Raw genomic sequence first — 10,126 nt, forward strand, 5'->3', positions numbered from 1 at the left:
AAACAAGTAGCAGAGTGCTTTTTCTTGAAAGTTATAAATAATGTCTGTAATGAATGTCTACTGGTTGCATGCCTTGAAGTTATTTTTAAATGTTCCATCCTTTCACATTTCATCTAAAATGCATTATACTGCAATTAACAATACAATACGGTCAACTGCATTAACTTCCCTTAAATTTCCTGATATCATATCTATATTCATGGGGAAAGGCTAGTACAGGAAAGAGGTATCCTGTTTCATTATTGGGTGCATCGTGGTAATATTATGGATAATCCAGAATGGCAGGTTATTTTAATTTTACATTTTCTTTTTAGTCCTTCTTGGTTTGAACTCAGTGTAATTTTGAAAAAAATTAGACATTCTAACTTGAGCATGTTCCATATTAAAAGTGAAGGACTTAATGTTGGTGAGTATTGTAACGAAGAACCAAGATAACCTTTATCTTCAGCAACTATGGAAAATTGTTTGCCATTGTATGCAACTCAGATGCAGCAGCAATTGACCTTTTGAGATCTAGGGAACCTGTGGAATTTATATGGGGTTTCCGTTGACCTGGGGGAAACTCCAAACTTCCTTTGACTCAAGAGCAGAGCAAGAAAGTTCATGGCACTGCTTGTACATTTTAAAATCCTCTGCCACTGGTAATGAATGATCAAATGAAATAGCCGACAGCCTTTTTATATCATACAACAACTGAGAGGAATTTTCTCAGACTTATAACTACTTGGCTCTATAGTAAGGTTTCCTCTAGGCAAAGGCCCTGGCTGAGGACATGTTGTGGAAGACAGCCAGTGCTGTTTCCTCGAGAGAACAGGCTCTCTTCTACAGGGATGCTACTGTTGCATCTTCAAGGGTGACATTATTGCAATTAACAAGAGGAGAAGCCTAGAGGGGAAGCTCCTCCTGGTGTGTGTCCAGAGTCTGCATCTAATCCACACCTGATAGAGGGTGGGACAATAAAAATAGTCACAGGATATTTCATTTAAATTCAGATTATGCTGAAGAAGAGAGCAACAAGATACAATAAAGTATCAAATACAGATAAAACAGGTGACAGGTGAGGTGTTATATTCACTGTAGAACCAAGGGAAATCAGTACTAGCTAAACTAAGATCCCAGAATTAGTTAGAGGCTATAGGTGACCATTGGCGCTAGCTGTAGGTGATCTGTGTTTCATTTACACAGTGTGAAACTGAATGTAGTTTATGCTGAACACATGGGATTTTATTAAACAATGTGCACTTCTCTGTCCATATGGCTGAGTTGCTTCCAGCCTAACTTTCTGTGTTCCCTGTTTCACTATTCCCTCCAGGGAATATTAGCCTTATGAGTCCATTTCCACTGATGATGATATACACTCAGAACTCCTCACATAATACTATAGTCTGATTCTCCTTTCTTACCCCACAAGATAATCAGATGAAGTCAATGGAGTTCCACCAGTGTAAATGAGAGGAGAGTCGGGCCATATTTTACATATATTAATGAAGATAAGTGAACCACAAACTTTTTTGTGGGAATCTCGACATGCTGTTTGTGTGTGCATGGTTTTTAAAAGTTCAAGAGCATTAACAAAGAAATTACCATATGCTTAAATGGATCTGACATTTTCATTCTCCTCATCCCCATCCTAAGACATTGTTTATCACCCAGATCAGGTACTACAGTCAACAGCAGTACAAGTTTCCCCACAGTCCCCACTGACAATGTACCTGAACCCCAAACTTGACAGGCAACCAATGAGCTCAACCTGGCATGTTAATCTGGAACTCTTGGAACAGGTCAGGCCAACAATGAACTTCAATGCCTCAAACTCGATTTTTCCGCCTAGCCTTCCCACAATAACCCCAGATACACAAAATAAATGAAAAATAAACAAAGTCTAGCAACTGATGAGAGGAGGAAAGAAAAAGAGAGAGGGAGAGAGAGGTATGCTTACATAACCACTATATCATTTTGAGAGGAGCTCAAATCCCATAGTACTAAAGGACCCAACCAAGATCAGGACCCATTGTGCTAGGCAGTGTACACACACACTTAGTAAGAGACAGTCTCTGCATTGAAGATCTTATTGTCTAAAGATGCAAGAAAAACAAAAGGTGAGAGGGGAAACAAAGGCACAGGGAGGGGAAGTGACTTACCCAAGATCACTCAGATGATCAGTGGCAAAGCCAGAACAGAACCCACCTGTCCTGGCTTCCAGTCCAGTGTCCTGTCTCCACACTGATGAGCAACATATAAGAATCTAGACAGGTCCCTCTCCCATTGAAGCTGTTCCACTGTATATAAATAAATATTCATAGCAAAAAGGGGACTGCAACGCAGTGACACACCTCCCAGGTGAGTTCCCTAATTGCTGGGCTATAGGTGTTGTGATGTATATGTTGCAATATGCTATAGGCCATATGGGCCTGGTATAAATGCTGTATGCTTGACATGAGTTCCTGAGTTGCATGCTGGCAGCTGCAGCAAGGATTTAAAATTATGAGTGGTCAAGAATTGTCTGTGCAAAACAAACTTTGTCATGTCCATAAGAGGAAATGGAATGTCTTAGATTATGGCAGCCTGCCTGGAACTGCTCTTCTGGAGTTATGGATGAAAGTCTTAGTAAACAGACAAAGAGCTACTGACGCGATGGACTGGTTTATAAAAAAGGTTGTTTGATATAGCTGAAGTTGGAGTCAGACACTGACCCAGAGTCCTGAAAAAGAAGAGGCGTGTAACATTGGGCTCCCCATGCCTTGTGATCAGACTGAATTTCGTCTGGCCATCGGGATTTCCTTCGGACCTTCAGATTCTGGTGTCATATGAAAGGAGTGTGAATGTGGAGTGAGTGGGGTTTATATTGTAATCAAATAAAAATATTTAGAGTATTATATACCAACACTGTGTCCAGTGTCAGCCTGCTCCCCCATCCCGTTGGGAGGCCTCTATCAGAGCCTAACATTTGGTGGAAAATGTGGGCAGTGAATTGCCTGAACATTTATATGGATTCAGTTTTTGTAGTACAAGGATTGTTTTATTGGATTGGGACTTGGAAAAGAAGTAATTGGGAAACAGCTGAGGGAAAAAGTCTGGTCCAAAAGGAGGACTGGAAACGAATTTATAATTGGTTAAAAAAGGAATCCACGGAAACTGAAGATATGACATAAAGGCCATCAAAAGCGAGAGGGGAGTGAGAAATTCTGGAATGATAACGCTGACACCTTGGCCAAGATAGCAGCAAAAGAACTTTTTGGGAATAGAGCTCAGGCTATAGAGCAGGAGATTAAGCCAGAAGAAAAATAGGGAAACTGGAGGGTACAGGGGGATATGCAGTAACAAAAAGACAGGAGAGGTAAAGTGAGTACCTGAAAAAACCCAAAGGGAAGAAATTATTAATGTCTGCCACTCCATGGCACATCAAGGAATAGAGAATATGCTTTTAAAGGTAAAACAACTTGGAATTTGGCCTAGAGTATGGGAGGATGTAGAAAGTTTTGTTAAAAATTGTATAAAATGCATGGCAGACATCAATAGAACATCTAGTGCGGGGCCATTCTTACATCAAAGAATTGTAGGGCCATGGAGTAGGATACAAAAATGACTATATTGATAAGTTGCTGAAAACTTCAAGAGGAAATCAGTATTTGCTGATGGTGGTGGATTCTTTTTCTGGATGGGTGGAGGCAGTTCCTACCCAGAACCATACTGCAGAGACAATGGCTAAGAAACTATGGGAAGTTGTTTTTAGCAGGCATGGAACTCCGAGAGTAATTGATTTGGATAATGAACCACATTTTGTGGGGGAAGTAGTGTTTATTGTAGAAGTAGAAGTTTATTGAAAACTTTAGGAATAAAGCAGCAGTTACACATTCCTTACCATCCTCAATCATCAGGATCAGTAGAGAGAATGAATCAAACAATTAAGAAGCCTCTATGAAAGGTGGTACAAGAGACAGGTAAAGATTGAGATGAGAAATTACCATTGGTGTTGGCAGCGATTCGAAGTACTGATCAGTTAGGTACAGAGTACCAGCCAAACCCAATTCTCTTTGGAAGGCCTATGAGACTGTGGGGCCCTCTACTGTACCCAGGAGAAGGGGAAGTAGAGGAAGTATTGGTTACCCAGTGGGTTAAATAGTTATTGACTGAACTTAAGAAAATGGAATTTAGATTAACAGATGCAATTGAGAAAACAAGAGAATATGTGGACTGACAGGCCACTTAAGATACGAAATTGTGGAACAAAGGGGATAAGGTGATATATCTGAGGCTGACACCAAAAGATCATGTCTTGGAATCAAAATGGGTTGGACCATTTTCAATTATGAATAAAATTTCCCCCACTGTAGTGCAAATTAACAAGGGGGAAAAGGGGAAATGGGTGCACACATCACAATTAAAATTATGGCCCAAAAATTAGATAACCTTTTGGTTTGTTTTACAGAAATAAAAGGGGAATGCCCAGCTGCACTGGAGGATATTCCGAACAGATCCTGGATTGGGACTGTGGATACGGTGCAATGACTTTTGAAGTTGGGTTGCTGCTTATGCTCACTTTGCTTTGCATTATTTGTCTTGTGGAAAGATTGTGTTGTGTGATTTACATTTTCGGAAGAAGAATACCAGAGATCAAGCAAAAACAGAAGGGTTTAGCAAAGACTTAACAAAAGCACTTGGGGTGGTAGAGTCAGAGGCACAGGACATTATTCTTAGGGAATAATAACTATGACCTCAACACAAGAGGCGTGCAAAAGTGGAACCAGAAAAGGGGAAAGTTTGCAGGGAATGAAAATTGATTTTAAAGTAAAAGTTCTAAAACTGTCAGCAATGATTTGGGAAAAACAGGAAAGTCAATGGCATCCTGAAGGGTGGGGATATGGCTTCTGTTTTTATGTTTTGTAAGTATCTGGGGAAGTTTAGGGGTACAAGTATATACACATGTGAGCACCTCTAAAATGGATGTATGGATTAAAGGGATAAATATGTTCAACTATCAATAGGACACAATGGAGAAAACAGGACCAAACAAAGACAAATGTGAAGGGAAACCTTTTGAGGTGAAATTTGAAATATGGTGGGAAAATGGTAAGAATTTAACATGGGAATATTGAAAGCCAGAGGACTTGGAGAAGCAATTGAGGTATTTTTATATTATGAAAGATGAGGGCTGGTTGACATTTACATTTAGTTATAATGAAAATAACCCTAATATAAGCATCCTGAATTGCACTTTTTGGAATTTGGGATTTATTGTAACTACCCTGAATGTGATTTATGAAAAAGAATTAGCTAATGTCCATGTGGGATGGAATGAGTCAGCAGCTCTCGAAGTGTGGATGTATAATGCTATGGTAAATTCTTCCATAATGGTGAAATTAAGCTGTTTCAGGAAAATCCATAGGGGAACATATTTTTGGGGATGTGGTAGGTATTTTGTGTTTCTTAATCAAATACCAGTAAATAAAACAGCACCAAGAATTATGGCGGATGAACATCCATATAGAAGGGGGAAAGTAATCGAAGCCCCAACTATTGTGGACCAAACAATCTGGCTGGAGGGGTTGCAATTAGATGTGAATGCACAACATTCAGAGTGTACATCCTACGCCTTGCCTTTATTACTAGCATGGCAACAACAATGGGAAGATGGAGCTAAAGAGAAGTAAAAGAGGTATAGGAGAATATATTTTGGGTGACAATGGTGCTGGGATTGGGTTGTTGAATTCGTTTGATATTGAGACATTACGAAAGAAAATGTCAACCTTGGGTACATAAAGACACATGTAATAAAAAATTTTGGCACATTATCTGAGCAAGGAATAAGGAATGTAGTGCTCCAGTTAAAACAAATACAAGTCTTGGAAGCATCTTTAAATGCAAATTTATTGAGTTTGCCAGAAATTAAAAACAAGACTGCATTAGCAATACGATGTATACAGATTCAAGCTTATGGGATACAGTATATAGAGAGGATAGTCAATATACCGAGTAATGGGCATTAGCCCTTTGAATTGTTCAAAGACTCCCATATATGGAGCCAACAAATTATAGGATGGAAGAAACACCTTGGGTTTAATTGGAATCAGACCACTCTAAAAGGGGATTGAAAGGGCAGGATGATGTTACATAACACTGGAAAAAAGAAAAGAGCGGCAATGGCCTGGGTGTTGCCAAAGATTATTAACGCAGAATTATGGCAAATAGAAATAAGTGGAACACATTTGATCCAGGAAAAGGGGGGCTATAAATTGGTGGAATTGGTAAAACATTGTGAGGAGTGTGGGCAAAATAAATGGGTGCACCCAGAGCTAACTTGGTCTTTAGAGGGATGTTATCCAAACCATTCAAGTGGACAATGTATAATACAGTATTTAGCCCCTAATGGCTCAAGAGTGTTTGATTTAGGCAATGGGTGCATTTGTGAAAAATATATATTTTGATGAGATATGACAGAAAAAGGTCTAATTCAGTCATGCAAATGTAATGTAACAGAGGTTATTATTGAAGGAATTGTTTATTGGGGACCCTTATTCTTAAAAAAAGGAAATTGCTTGGGAACCAAAAGATGGGGACTGGTCCTTTGATTTAGGGGTACATTGGGAACAATGGGAGGAATTGGTAGATAAAAGTGAAAAAATAAAGCAATATGCAAAGGATGTATCTAAATCTGCCCAGCTGGGAAACATAAGTATCTTGTTGCATAATGGTCAAATATTAAAATTAGGAAAAGAAGGGGAAGAATTGACAGTCCACCATTGGTATGATGTCTTTAAGGGATGGTGTCCCAGTGCCACCGCCCTCCTGAATGTAGCATTGTATCCTATTTTTATATTGTTCAAATTAATGATTCTATTAATCTTTGTTATGCTGAGTTTCTACTCTCAAATAAGAAAACTGCAAGGAGTTTTGGAACAGGAAATATATATAAAGCTGAGCTGCTTCCAAAATTATAAAAATGTTACAGCCTGACAGAGCCAGAAGAGTACCCAGAAGTCACCTACTACAGGACAGGCCCAACAAAGAAAGTAACAGAACACCACTAGCCGTCACTGTCAGCCCCCAACTAAAACCCCTCCAGCGCATCATCAAGGATCTACAAACCTATCCTGAAGGACTATCCCTCACTCTTACAGATCTTGGGAGACAGGCCAGTCCTTGCTTACAGACAGCCCCGCAACCTTAAGCAAATACTCACCAGCACCTACACACTACACAACAAAAAACACTAACCCAGGAACCTATCCTTGCAACAAAGCCTGTTGCCAACTCTGTCCACATCTCTATTCAGGGGATACCATCATAGGACCTAACCACATCAGCCACACTATCAGAGGCTCGTTCACCTGCACATCTACCAACGTGCCATCGATATATGCCATCATGTGTCAGCAATGCCCCTCTGCCATGTACATTGGCCAGACCAGACAGTCTCTACATAAAATAAATAAATCAGACGTCAAGAATTATAACATTCAAAAGCCAGTCGGAGAACACTTCAATCTCTCTGGTCACTCGATTACAGACCTAAGAGTGGCTATTCTTCAACAAAAAAAACTTCAAAAACAGACTTTAGTGAAAAACTTTTTCACTAAGAGGATGGTGAAACACTGGAATGCGTTACCTAGGGAGGTGGTAGAATCTCCTTCCTTAGAGGTTTTTAAGGTCAGGCTTGACAAAGCCCTGGCTAGGATGATTTAACTGGGACTTGGTCCTGCTTTGAGCAGGGGGTTGGACTAGATGACCTTCTGGGGTCCCTTCCAACCCTGATATTCTATGATTCTATGATTCTATGATTCTATGACTCCAGCGAGAGACTTCTGAATTGGAATTAATTTGCAAACTGGATACAAATAACTTAGGCTTGAATAGAGACTGGGAGTGGATGGGTCATTACACAAAGTAAAACTATTTCCCCATGCTTATTCCCTCCCACCCCCGCTACTGTTATTCACACCTTCTTGTCAACTGTTGAAAATGGGCCATCCTGATTATCACTACAAAAGGTTTTTTTTCTCCTGCTGATAATTGCTCACCTTAATTGATCACTCTCGTTATAGTGTGTATGGCAACACCCATTGTTTCATGTTCTCTGTGTATATATAATATATATATATCTTCCTACTGTATTTTCTACTGCATGCATCTGATGAAGTGGGTTTTAGCCCACAAAAGCTTATGCTCAAATAAATGTGTTAGTCCTAAAGTTCCACAAGTACTCCTCGTTCTTTTTACAATAACCAATGTTATTAATCATGTATCAAAAGGGGGACTGTTGTGATGCATATGTTGTAATACATTATAGGCTATATGGGCCTAGTATAAATGCTGTATGCTTGACATGAATATGTGAGTTGCATGCTGGCAGCAAGGATTTAAGATTATGAGTGGTCAAGAATTGTCTGTGCAAAACAAACTTTGTCATGTCCATTAGAGGAAATGGAATATCTTTGATTATGGTGGCCTGCCTGGAACTGCTCTTCTGGAGTTATGGATGAAAGTCTTAGTAAACAGACAAAGAGCTAATGACGTGATAGACTGGTATGTAAAAAAGATCGTTTGCTATAGCTGAAGTTGGAGTCAGACACTGACCCAGAGTCCTCAGAAAGAAGAGACATGTAACGTGGGGCTCCCCATGCCTTGTGATCAGACTGAATTTCATCTGGCCATCGGGATTTCCTTTGGATCTTCAGATTCTGATGTCGTATGAAAGGAGGGTGAATATGGAGTGAGTGAGGTTTATATTGTAATCAATACAAATATTTCGAGTATTATATACCAACACTGTGTCCAGTATCTGCCTGCTCTTCCCGTATGGAAGCCTCTATCAGAGCCTAACATTGGGTCATTCCAACTCTCTCTCTAGCCCAATGCCTGCTTCAACAGGAGAGACTGAGAGCAATCAGCCCTAAAACACCCTGTAGCCCAGTGATTAGAGCACTCTTGTGGAGAAAGGATTTGAACTTGACCCTCCCTAACTTCCACATCAGGCAGAGATGTTTAGGGTCACAGAAATGCATTGCATTACATATATCCCCTGGTGTGCTATTTATAAGGATCCCAATTAAGTGGATTCTACAGTATAGCAATCTTCAGACAAGACATCACAAATCATTCTGAGACTCCCATACAAGCATTTGTTTGTTGTGTCTGCTAATAAATACAGTGGAATTTTTAAAATTAGTGTGAATTTCATGTATTTATTTGGATTTAAATAACAAAAAGATTGCCTGTACAAGATCTTCAGTCGCCCTGTCATAATTTAATGGTGTAACAAGGTCATAACTCCAGCAGCATTAAGAAACGAACACACAACTGGAACAAATAACTTAATTCAGTGGGCCATCTATAAACAAAAAAAAAACCCTCATTTTCACCCCTCATCATTCTGGGAAGTATCCTCAACCCCCATGAAAAAACCATTTAAGTAGATGACTTTTGCAGCATGGCTGGAAGGTCTCCAAATTCAAAATATGGGTGAATAAGGCCTGCAAAATATAATAAAATGTCAGAAAAGGAGATTATGGAAGGCTCTCTTTAAAAAAATTAGTAAGGCAAAAAGGAAGCTGGGCAAGGACCCAGTTTATTGTGAGTTTGTTATACATTGACTGACTGCTGTCTTTCAAGATTATCTCATCTGTCTTGTGGCCTAAAGGAAAAAAGGAAAACAAGTACTTTGCTTGCAAACAACTGATGCACCCTGTCATGTAGCATCTGAGTCCTACAGATTAAAATGAACACCTTAAGAATGAACGTTTCTGAAATGTAATTCCTTCCACCGTGAGAGAAGGGAAGATAACTGGCCACTGAAAAAGAGAAACACAGCCCTGAAGGAAAACTCTTTCTAGGGCTCGATCCTGTTCCTGATGAAAACAATGGAAGCAGGAGCCGGCCATTCTTCCAGTGGGAGTTGAGTGCACTACATACCTCCCAGGAAACACTCAGTACATTACAGGATTGAGCCCCAAATATAAGATGCAGACTGGTAAAAAGACACAAAAAATAAACATTGGTTATTACATTGTGGAAGGAGGGTAATAGGGACATATGAAAGGGTACACAAAGGTGCCAGGTAAAGATGTTCACAGGGCCAATTTACAGTAGGGTGACCAGATAGCAACTGTGAAAAAACAGGACGGAGGTG

Source organism: Dermochelys coriacea, chromosome 1 (genome assembly GCF_009764565.3).
Source record: "Dermochelys coriacea isolate rDerCor1 chromosome 1, rDerCor1.pri.v4, whole genome shotgun sequence".
In the NCBI taxonomy this organism is placed as follows: Eukaryota; Metazoa; Chordata; order Testudines; family Dermochelyidae; genus Dermochelys; species Dermochelys coriacea.